The sequence below is a fragment of the Malaya genurostris genome, chromosome 2 (assembly GCF_030247185.1).
Source record: "Malaya genurostris strain Urasoe2022 chromosome 2, Malgen_1.1, whole genome shotgun sequence".
NCBI classification, from domain to species: domain Eukaryota; kingdom Metazoa; phylum Arthropoda; class Insecta; order Diptera; family Culicidae; genus Malaya; species Malaya genurostris.
In genome coordinates, this window is record NC_080571.1 from 259,664,938 (window position 1) to 259,677,953 (window position 13,016).

The 13,016-nt window shown below is 35.8% G+C and overlaps 1 protein-coding gene across 3 annotated transcripts in view; it reads left to right on the forward strand.

The window, feature by feature from the left end:
* The window catches only part of LOC131429690 (dual specificity calcium/calmodulin-dependent 3',5'-cyclic nucleotide phosphodiesterase 1A-like), a 614,729-nt gene that overhangs the window by 283,472 nt on the left and 318,241 nt on the right, over positions 1-13,016 (forward strand). The gene's annotated exons all lie outside the window — the stretch shown is intronic.

Sequence of the window (13,016 nt, forward strand, 5' to 3'; positions counted from 1 at the left end):
GTGACTGAATAAGGTAAATCCATCTTATACAATTTTTGGGCAGGGCGGAGGGCATGTCAGTTTTGTGTACAACCTGCACTGAAACTGCGTAAAGGATATCTTCAATCAAAGACAAGGCTAACCGTTCAGCAATGGTAACTAGTAAACCCAGTACTCTTGTTCCAAAAACGCTTTTACCTTAGACCTAACCAACGACTGCAGTTAATGCACACCAAGGCGAATCTACAGCAATTAAAAAGAAACAACCCAAAGACTGCGAACAATATAGAAAACGTGATGGGAACGCAAACCATCCACAACAATAATTTTCACAACAACAGCACGGATGGCCTCATGATAATGGTTGCTCCTCTTTTTCAAGAAAAAGGGTGACAACAAGATCCAATAATAAAAAAAATTATTTTGCCAACAAAAAAACCGCTCATTCGACCACGTAAAGTTTGTATGCGATTCGGCCTAAATAAATTTTCATTAAAAAGAATTTCAATAGAGAGTTGTTATTTTAACATTCAGAATTGAATGTTATTATGAACATTTCTCTTATCTAATCCAGAAGTAGTTTATTGAAATGCATTTTATTCGAAGATAAAAATATTAGATCAGTTCTATCTAAAAAATTCTAAAATGAGATGCAAGAAATAATATTGATGTTAACCGTTGTGCACTCGAAAAAAAAACACCTTTAACCACCCGAATGGGTACCCGGGTACCCATTTTTTTAAATCGCTGTAAGTTGAGCATTTTTCAACCGATTGAAGTAATTTTAGCACTGTTGGATTCAGGAACTTAAGCTCTTTGGGATTGGTACCCATAAAGATGGACATGGTGCTCCTGGTTCCCAGGAACCCGGATATCCTAAATGAGTTCCGACATCGAGGCATTTATACACGGATTTCACGTATTTTTGTAATCTTATCTAAGAATTGCTATATGAAATCAAGTGCTATGCTGAGTTGTTATGTTTATATATTTCAGGGGGCATCCGTTATGTACGTAACATAAAATTTTGAATTTTTCTACCACTCCTTTCCCCCTTTGTCGAGCATTTCTCAATCTTTTCACCATGTATTGTCACGTATTTTTGAAACCTCTCCCCCCTAAACGCGTGACGTACTTTATGTATGTTCCCTTATATACTTCACTTTCTTATCTTCAGTTTGAAAATTATTATGTACTTCAGGCCTATTGCGAGGAGCACGCAATACAATTTTTAATTCTGGCAACAAACATTTCGAAACATCACGAAGTTACTTCCCAAACAGTTTCGTTCTCATTTATATTTCCTTTTTTTCGTTCTATGAGAGTAAGTCCAGAATAGGCCAACTACCCTTTAGATGACGTCATTTTTCTACAAAAGGTTCATTTTGGTACGGCCTTTCTCAAATAGCTGGTTTGGAAAAGTTTCAAATTAGTAAATGACATTTATGGTGGAAAACACAAGTGTCGGAACATTCTACGGAAATCCGGATTAACGGGAACCAGAAGAACCTACTACAGCAATATACACGGCCATCGAAAAGTGGATAAATTTCTGAATTTACCCGTACTGAAAAAATTCAAATCGGATGGAATTTGCCTTAGTTACAAGCATTTTTATTTGTGGGTACCCGGGTACCCATTCGGGTGTTTACGTAATAAAAAAAATTTGAGCCCCCCCATTCGACCCCCCTTACTGTAAAATGAAAAGTCAAAGCATGAGAAGTTATGGTCCAACTAGTTCTTGGAATTGACCGAATTGCAGAATCTTAGTTTAAACCTAACTCAGAAATTTCTTATTTTGAAATTCGAAAAGGTACCCGGGTACCCATTCGAGTGCATAAGGGTTAAATACAGAATTACCGATAATTTGGCAGAGAGCGGCTCGATAACCCTCTACATTGTATAAAACATCGTCATTCTGGTAGATGATGCTACAAGAACTCGTTGCCTCTCAATGCATGGACCGTGAGAAAATTTTTCCACATTTCTTCGTTCCACCTCATACTCTGAGTATTTCACGACCCTTACCAAAATAGATACAGTTTTACAATGATCGACGCTGTGTGGAATTTACCAAGTGAGAATGGCAAGTTGACAATCATCGCATAAAATCGAATCGATGATTCGACTTGATGATTCCCATACTAGATTGCAATACTTCAAAACCCTTGTGTGGAGACATTTTCTTAGATACAACTTATTCAAAAGTTATATGTACATAGTTAGAATAAGCGGCAACCAATATTATTTTTAAGAGAAATTACTATCAAACAAAAAATCTTTTCAACAGGGTTTTTCCCACCTCATTGTTTAATCTTTCTTATCTTTAAACAAAATTTTTCAGAAATCTTCTCAGTTAACAAATCATTGTTTTCTAATTGGGAAAATAATAATGGTTCTAAATCTGTCAAAGCAATTTTAGTTGTTAGATGATTTTTGTCAAATTTGCTTAGTTTTATTTTACATCCCCATGCTAGAGACACTCCCTTCCATTGAAAAATACTCTTATGACAATCCCTGAAGAGCAAGAAATATCTGTGTGAAGTTTGGTAAAAGACCGTTTTTTATACTGGAGTTATAATAAGCATTTGCCAATATTGTTCATGATGCGATTGTGGTGCCATGCCAAACAATAGTAAAATGACTCTTTCACAACTATCCACTGCCCGTATAGAAACGGATTGCAAAACGAGAATGAACGACCGTTTGTTGATTCAGAGAGAATCCCCACAGCAGCGTGCTAACCCGTGATTCTCAGACGGGTTATAGAGAGAAATTCGCTCTCGCACTGCTGTCCATTCTATGTTAAAAAAAACCATAACGGTTTTTTGTTGCCGAGATGAGATCCGTCTCTCTTTGATGGCACTGATTGAATCGTGTGAAGAGTTGCCAGAGAGTGTTCTTTGATACGATAAAATCCATTCTTGGTTAAATAGCTATAATACTATTTCTTCATTCCTTCATTGAAATATCAAGTAATGACAGTCCAGTAAAAAAAATCCTGGTATGATGACAAAAATTTCTGTTACTTTGGTCTTTGTTTACTATTTACATCAACCCGGATAAGTTTTGATAAAACAAGACAGGTGGGTAATGTCAGAGACATAACTGATTCACTTGAATACAAATAAAACTGTCACTTCGGAAAATATCTCTTTAGTTTGAGCGAATTCGATAGCTATTTATTATAAAAAAGATACACAAACAAACACAATAGAAACTCATTAATGTCGCATCTTACCAAAAATTTGAAATAATTGCATTTTTCATGATACTATATGATGGCACCGACCGTCGTAAACTATGTAAAAATATCAAATGAATCATTCAAAACATATTTGGGAAATTGTTGTATCTGAAACATTTATGACATAAATTAAAAGTAAGAGGATACAATAAAACAAGTTTTTCTAGAATCAATAAATTAAGTTTTCCTAGAATCAGCTTTGTTCAAATTTGGATAATTCATAGAATTCATACAAATATTAAATAAAGTATTTTATGAGGTTCATAATAACTGATCAGATTGGTCGACTCATGAAGTTGTATATTGTTACGAATAGCCAAATTTTTACTATTTGTTTTGTCTATAGGAACTACCTTGTATCTTAGTATTATTGAGCTTTTCAGAAATTACAGAGATGTATAGATGATCAATCGACCATAACAATTATCACATTTAGCATTCACATCTCTCGCTTATGAACCGAATGAGCAGTACATAGCTGATGCCAAAGATTGTGATCTATAACAAAGAAAGAATCATTTCTCTATAGAAGAAAAAATCAATTATAAGAGCATTTTTGTTATATGTTATTTTTGTATGTCTCCCTCATATTAGTTTCTTAAAAATACTCATGGTTTATAACAGTCTATAGTAAGTGTCTGTTTCACTAGTGAACTAAACGTGTCGTGAGTCCACTGCACTCAATCACTGAAAATATTCCGTATTTCTATTTGTCGGTTTTGCACGATACGCTTTGTGTGATGATTCGTTCAATTCTTGAGACTAGAATATTGCGGACTCTACTTTGGTACTGAATTTCATTTAAATGCTCGTTCATACCAAACATTTTATAAAACTTCAACTTTGAGTTATTTTTGGCTATCTGATTCTACTGAAAATTTTATCATAAATTCCTGACCATATTTGTGATAGAATGAAGAAAAAAATTCTGTTGCTGCTTTAAATACAACAAGAGATATTCACGATTAAGTTCTACCCATTCTTGTACAGGGTAAAGATTTGAAATGGCGTACCATAATAAATGAAATTGTATCCACGACAAGTATCAGTTATGTTTGATTCATACAAAACAAAAAATCACGTGCAAGCAATATCCTCTTGGGATTGTTCGATCTATTGAAGTAGAACGAGACAAAGATCAATTATAGATATTGTTATAGGTTTTCTCTTTCAACGAGAAGATCCACCTAGTGGTATGATATGCATGTGTGCATGTTTATCATTCTGAATAAACTGGTGTTAAAATGAGCACAAATTAGTGGCAGAGAGTGTCACAAGAAAAAATAAAAGCAAATAAAATTAAAAGAGACTTTGTAGATGAAAGAGAAAGGCATCATCACACCACTGAGTGGATTAAGAATTGGTTATCTTTTTCTGTTGAAACTGTATTTACATTGAAGCACAAAGCAAAACGTTTCATACTTTTTCCAAATCAGCGCACTTTATTGTAAATGAGAAGGTCAGGTTATTGAGTAGCAGTTTCATTTAAGCACTTTGTTCGACGCGTGTTACGGGCTAAAAGTGTGTACACATGGCTGAAAGAAAGAAATTTATAATCCTCTAAATCAGTTTCTAAGTATTTTCTACACAACAAGTAATATTTGCGGGCCGCAGGTTCACAACCAAAGAGTGGCAGCTTCACATCCAAAGAGCCGGTGACCCCTGCTCTAGTGTATTGCGCTGGAGACATTTGGTTTGGCCTTATTCGAAAATTTCGCCACCTTTGTGGGCGAGTCGTTCGGATTTTCATGATGCGCAAGCAACGTTTTGGTTCGTTGCTCTTTTTGCTTTGATGCCATTTTCACTTCTAAAGAGCTAACGTTAAAATTAAACAATAGACAATAGATCAAGTTTAAATTGAACAATTGTATATGTAACATGCTTATGATTGATAAAAGATTAAGTTAACTTATTTTATTTCCTGAAATTGATTTGCTAGAAATGTTATTTTTTATCCCCAAACAACCCACATTTTTTGTTTCTTTACGCTGAACTTGTCACCGACAAGCTCCGTCCTATGTAAATCCATCCAACTAATCAGCATCAGCTTTTGCAAATTTTCAAGCTAGCTTTTTCCTTGTCCGACTGTTGACACCAACTTTCACCAACGTAATCAAATCTCGAGCCTTCCTGGACCCAAAATCATCAAGAAACCCCGTTTCAGGTGGATAATACCTGTAAATGGGCTATCATAAAGCAGTCTAGCTAATAAGAAGACACGAAAGGTTAATGCATATTTATAGCGGAGCCCAATTCCCGCATCAGCGCTCAGAATCATTTGTCAGTGCGGGTGAAAGTTCGGGGCTGCTCGAAACCTGCCGGGGCTCCCGAATCTTTGCCTGACAAGGAGATGCTAAGACAAATTTGTTGAACAGAGAAAAGAAATTAAATCAACATTAATGGGAAAATGTTTGTTTGATCCCCGGCGAGGGTGGTGTCAGTTTTTGCTGCCGATTCACCGGCCGGGATCTCTCCGTGTGTCGAAAGTAATCTCAAACACAGGCCACACTGTCGAATGAACACATCCGTTTGATGTGCTATTTGATTAAAGAGTTTCAGACTGTGGCTCAACACCGGCGGAAGATGATAAATTACTTTCAATGCAGTGATCCGTCGGAAAGCCTCCACACTTCGACATTTGCTGGTCCTTTTCACGTCTAGAGAGTGTTCAACGCTTACTCCAGAAACGGGTTGGAGAGTTTTTGGTTTTGTTTCTGGAAAAGAGTGCTTGAATCCGTTCTATTTGTGGAATGTTGAATTCGAGTCCTAATTCATCGGATGGATATAAAGTTCATCAGACTGCGACTTAGCCCCGAAGCAAATGTTTTAGTAAAGAAATTTTTTTTCCTGCCAAGTCTGGTTCCGATTTCAACTTTGGCGAGTAGCTTGAAGTTTGATGAAATAATTAGAAAGTGGTATGACAAAGTTTCGCCTTTTCTCAAATACGCAACTGTTGTTTACACACTTGAACTGTAGCGAAGCTGCTGGAATATGCTATAATATCCGTAGAACTTCCTTTTTGACCCATTGTCCTGTAGTCTTTTGCTTTGGCTAGGGAGTAACCCCACAGGCACGCGTCAGCAAAATGAAACCATAGAAATGCGAGGCGGTTCACCTCAAAAAAGTTTGATTAACTTCACCAAGTTGTTTGTTGTTTGCGGTTCTCCTTTCGCAACGGTGTTTGTTTTCGCTTTCTGACCCTAATAATACTTTATCCTCATTAGAACTTTATCACCTTTGCCAAACTTCTCCGTAAATGTTCGTTTTTTTTTCTCTCGCCGACCAGCAAAAGTCCAATAACAAAATCAGATAATTGTGAACTTGTTAGTGTGCGATTAGATTAATTACAGCACTTTTCGCGGCGATAATCGTCATCAATTGTAAAACTGCCGAGTCGTCACATAATTAAAAACGCACGTGATACCGACTCGCAAACCAAGTCAGGCACTTATCAGTAATGATATCTGTCAGAGTGAAATTCAATAACGTCCAATAAATTCGGGCAGTATGGAGGATCGGCTTTCCGTCAGTCCACCGATTGGTTGGAAACTATTTCGGGCACAATTTACAATCATGTAGTTTTCAGCACTTATGCGTGGTTGTACGATTAATAACCACTCCAATGCCCGTTGGAGGTTCGACATCATTTCGACAGGTCTAATTGATGGATGACAACGTCAAAACGCCGTTGTTGACGTTGGACAGTTTGCCACCCGGGTGCTTCTATTTTTGCATGTTCAATCTAGATTGATCGCCGGTGGCATCGCATCGCCGCGCAACGTAAACCAAATTGGATGCAATTTAGGAAACTGCCTGAGTGAAACGTGAGCGGGATCTAAAATTACAAGTTTGCGTACATGCTGCGTATCTTCTCACCGTTGGAAATTTGACTGTATCTTTCATCCGACTCTAGTAGACAGTCTCGCAGGAGGCTGGCCATTTATATCGTCACGTGCTGATCAAATGACGCTCCATAATTTGAGTTGTGCTTAGAATGCCTTCCAACTGAAATGACGATCCAAAGGTGCTGTTCATGGTCAAGGTCAAGAAAGGTTTTTAAGTCGGTATGTACACTTCGATTGTGTAAAAGAAGAACTTCGAGTTACCGACCATAGAAAATATTATCTTCAATAACACGAAACGGAATTTTTGTAAAATGTGGTCTTCTACAAAATTGTTCGAAACAAAATTTAAATTAATTCCAAGTAGGCTGCGTTAAAGGCTCACAAACGTTCTGCTCCCTCTCATTTCGCTACCAAATGTCATCACGGACTCACATTAGGCATTCACTTTGATTTCACGTTTCGTCTTCGACGGCTCAACATAAACCGTTAGGCAGACGTAAAGTTAATGCTACTTGCAAAACACTTGTGTAATATCTAGACTGACGTCTCGGACGAAACAAGTTTTGGCTTTTGTCGATGTAAAGTCGGCATATTTAGTTTAATGTAATTTCCAGTTTATTTATATCGAATGAGAAATTTGTTTGATAAGTTGAACTTTTGAAATTTTATAAAACATTATGCTGCGCCCATAGATTTTTGCCTTCTGTATAGGAAAGATACAGAACTGCTTCAAAAAAACGACTTTGGATCGATACCCCGAACTGGTTGTTTCAACTAAAATGTTGTTGATTTAACTAGCTTATCTCTTGATTTTGTCATACCCATTTAGGTAAACGAAATTACTGTTTTCAAATGCTTTTACTTGGCGGAGAACGAAGACAGCAAAGCACAAAACAAAAATCCTCTTCATTTCACCAGAAACGTTTCACATTGAAAATTTTCAATGGCAAATTAACGACATTTATGTCAGTTACGTAGTGGCCGTTTCGTTTAAATGAAAGTATGCAGAAGAATTTTAGAACAAGTTTTCCATGTACTGATTAGGTAATCCTAAAGTATAAATGTTTTAATTTCATCTGCGAGTAGTGTATTTTCGGACAGTTCATGTCAATGTAATTGAAAACGCTTAACGCCTAACGCGTAAAGTGATTTGTATTTTCTTAAAAGTGCATCTGTGTGGCTTGTCAGCAACATTGTTGAAAACGAAATCAAAAAAGCTTGCGATTTTTTTTCAGAATTGTCGTTCAACAAGATAAATTAAATGTTTGGCATTATAAAAGCATCATTCGAAAAACATTTTGTAATTTTTTCGTGGAAAAATATTGCGAAATAAGTCGGTGAAGAGGTATTTTTGAGGACGCTTCTCAAAAATCATGATTTGCGGTGTCCACTGTATCTCTGCACAGACTAATCAGAAGTGAACAAATGAACGCAGCATAGTTAGAGTAGAAGTTTTTCTAGACCCCAACGTTTCTGTTTGATTTTTTTTTAATTATTTAAATTTTTGGTAGTTGTTCAAAGTGAATACTACGATTTTTCACGAAAAAATCCGCCATTTTGTAGCTGTTAAAGCTCCCAAAAGTAACAAACAACGAAAAAGAAAACGTTGGGGGCTGGTTTTTTATATGCAGAGAGTGTGTGTAAAATTTGAAAAAAATTGGTTCAGTAGTTTTTGAATGACGATGGACACGGACTTTCAAAACCTGCTTTCGAGAAAAACGCGTTTAAAGTTTTATGTCTATAAAATCAATGGAAACAATTCGCTACTCAAGGGAGCCCGTAGGGTCTAACATTTTCAAAAAGTCATATTTTTTCTTTTATAACTTGTTGTAACGAAACATTTCAAGAATGTTTTGTTAAGTTTATAAGTCGATCGAAGCAGAAATCTTGGGCCTGTGTATCGAACTCTTACTTTTTCACAGTATGAGATAAGTAAAGATAGAGGCCCATAATTTGCTGAGTTTTGTTCCGATAGGCTTGAAAATTTCATAGAATATTCTTTAAATGTTTTGCTATTAGAAAATACAAAGAAAAAAATAAATGATTTTTCAAAAGTGTTAGACCCTACCCGCCCCTTAAGAGAGACAAGCAGTAAAAAATATTTATTGAAATAGACGTCTTGAGTTCAAATACTTGAATAATTGGTTAGAGAAACTGATACATTTTTGCTTTCATGCATACGGGTAACTTTGATGGGATTATGTCATTGCTCAGTTGCACGAGTGACACTTTATTGAAACATTTCAGTTCTGGTTCAGGGTGTATGTCATTATTTAACTGTAACGTTTCATACTCGTTTGTGGTGTGTGTCTTTGCTGGGTGTCATTGCTAAACAGCATGCACGGTAAATAAAAACTGACAGTTTCGTTAAAACAACAATCGATTAATTGTACCAAATTATAACCAATCAAATTCCGAAAAACAACTAACATTTCAGTTGTTTTGTGATCGCTGGTTTTTGCGTGTAGTGTTATATACCATTGGAGGAGATTGGAAAATGAGTGTACGTATGTGTGTGGAAGATTATGCTCTCTGCTCAATTTCTTGAGGATGGCTGAGTCGATTTCAATGAGCTACTATCGATAATAAAGATCGAAGATTAGTTGTTTTTTCTGGATTGTATTGGTTAAAATTTGCTGCAACTAATTGATTGTTGTATTGTTCTGAGCTGTCATTTTTGTTTTCCAATTAGCAAAAACGATGGTTGAAACAACTAAATTTTTACTTGAAATAATGCTGGCACATACTTCAGCAAATATTTTAGTGTTCAACCAGCGTTGTTATTGAGCGTTCCTAAATATTTTTCACGTCATTTTTTAATACTTATGAGACATGAGGCCGAGCGTTGTCATGCAAGAGAATAACTTTATCATGTCTTTGCTTGTATTCCGGCCGTTCTCGTAATGCACGGCTCAAACGCATCAATTGGGATCTATACCGATCACCCAATATAGTATCATCTGGTTGTAGTAGCCTATAGTATACAACACCCTTTTGGTTTCACCAAATGCCCAACATGACCATGAATATTCGACTTGATGGAGTTGATGTTCCGGTCGATAGCAACAATTGGCCGAACGTATCGTAGTATTTTTTCTTCATCAGGATTATCATAGAATATGCATTTTTCATCCCTAGTAACAATTAGTTGTGAAAAGCCGTTCTCTGATGCCTTTGAATCAGCTGTTCGCAAGTGAAAAATCGCCTTTCAATGTTTCTCGGTTTCGGTTGATAAGGCACCCAACTGCCTGGATTTTAATAGTACAGAAACTGCTTGTTGAGTCACTTCCAATGATTCAGTAAACACCACTTGCGTTTGACTCGGATCTTCATCGAGTAATGCCTTCAACTGTTTGTCTTAAATTTTTTTTGGTTGTCCAGAGCGAGGCCTGTCTTCACCGTTGAAATCTCCATTTTTGAAAAGTATAAACCATTCCGTACATGATTTATCAGTTGGAGCATTATCACCAAAAACATCCACAAACATTTGATGCGCTTCAATTAAAACAAAAAAACTAAAACTTCCCGCAAATGCTGCTTAATTAACACAAAATTGCTCATAATTAACATAGTGAAAAACAACCCTTTTTTGAATTCGAAGCAACATAAACTGAATAATAATGTCTAACCTATCGAAACTATCGACATCAGCTGTTACTGTTCAATATTCATAACAGCTAGAGCCATCTTTTGAAAACGGACCGAACTAATTTGTACTACCAATACTTAAACATAAGATTTGGCGATATTCAGTAGGTACATGACCTTAAGTTAAGGTATATTTTACATATTGTTCAGTAAAAATAATATTTTATAGATTGTAGCCGTCAGAATAAATACCGAATACCCTAGCCCACCTAGGTTCGATTCCCAAATCTCACATATAAGGTCAGAAAATTTTTCTAGCCCGAAGAGGCAAAATCTCTACAATTGAATGAAAAAAATATATGGGACAGATCTCCCGGCAGCTGGCTATTAAATTCTGTTTTGCACCGAAGTGCAATGTTATAACTGACGTGCCGAACTATAACATTTTTTCAACCAGTACCATGCGCTTTTTTGTCGTGAATACGACTTTCTTTACTATGCGGCACCTTTTCAATCCGGCCATCGGAAATATGATCACAATTTTATGATAAAATTTTCAGCTGTATGAAATGATCACAAATAATTCAAAATTAAACATTTCTGAAATGTTTGGTATCTACGGGTATCAAAGAGGAAACCACATGACGCGCGTTTGCCTTTCTCATGTTTTGAAAGTTCATAGCTCAGTGATCTGTGGAAAGATTTATATAATTGAACTACCAATAGAATCGAAATTTTTCAACTTGAATGTGTATTGCAACAACATTGAAGTTTTTCAATTGTACACTATTGAAAAACCTGTCTGATTTGACCAATTTCAGCACCAGCCAATCAGAAAGCGTTCTGAGGAAGAGAACAAAATAAGTACTACTCCAGCGATATAAAAGCTGAATATTTCTCTTTTTCTATCATTTTGTGAGCAACGGTAACACACGAAAGTAACATCGGGCCGAGCACACAGCGTTACTACACCAGAAGTCTGCCAGCTTAAGTCATCAGAGTACACGACAAGAACCATCTCAGATTTAAATGCAGATCCTGTTGGTCGTGACAATTCAAAGCACTTTTCAGTGCTACAGCATATCACTAAAAATAAATTAAATTTTCTCTATTTCGTACCGAAAGCATAAGTTTCATCGAAATGGAAGTAGACAAAGTTTGCCCTGTCACTAACACATTCAATTGTGACTCATGCAATGCGAAAATGAAAGTATTGATGTAGAACACATCTTTATAACAGTATGAGTGTCGTTTGGCAAAATGCCGTGCAAAACAGGGTTGCCACATGTACAGATTTTTGTGTATTTTTTATCTTCTGAAAAATACAGATTTAAATGTTGCGAAAGGAAAGAATTTCCTCAAACCGCTGAAAATCAACATTGGTTCAAAAAGTGTTTGGAGTGAGCGGGACTCAAAATCCGGTTTTGATTGTAAGCCGGCATGGTATGTTTATGCTATATTTTTCTATCTTGTCTGGCATACTTTTTAATATAGTTATTGATTATAACGGTTCGTTTACTTATATTGAACATTTGAACATACTTCTGATGTTATTTGTTTTTCAATAATTAAACAATAATAATACTAACAATCATAAGATATTATTGATATTGTCATTGTTAACTTTCAATACTAATAATGAAGCAAAAATAAAAAAATATTATAAATTTTATTATTATTATTATTATTATTACTAATAATAATAATAATAATAATAATAATAATAACAATAATAATAATATTATTGTTATAATTTAAAAAGGGCAAGCTTGCACAATTCACACAATCGATCAAACAACTAGTATTCGGAAGTGTGAAGGAAGCGTTCCAGTTTTTTTTCGTATTCACGACATCCAGTTATGTCTCTGACATTACCCACCCGCCTTTTTACCTGGATGCGTCTAGGATGCGGTAAATTCACGTTATTAGTTGCTAGATACTAGTTACTAGTAGACTAGATACGGACTAGAGAAGGTTTACTAGTTCGAGTCCCAGCCTATATTACATGGGTTTTTATTATAAGTGTTTTCTGTGGCGTATTGGAAAAAAATTAAATTAAGTTGGGAACAATCTTTAGTAATTAGTGGAGATTTTGCGTTTCGACGAGTTTACGGTTTGACCTTCGGTCTGATTAGTGATCTATGTTGAACAGAAAAGTTTCATTGGCAGTTCAATATGAACTGTTATGCACTGATGATTCGAAGAATTCCGAAGCGCTACATCACGGAAAATTAAGTTAAAATTAACTCTCATTGCTGACGTCTACCTGGGCTGCTATCAGATAACTCATTTTAAATGAAATTCGTTTTTCGAAAGTTGCTTTGAAGGAAACATGAAGAAAATTGTATCTCCGTGCA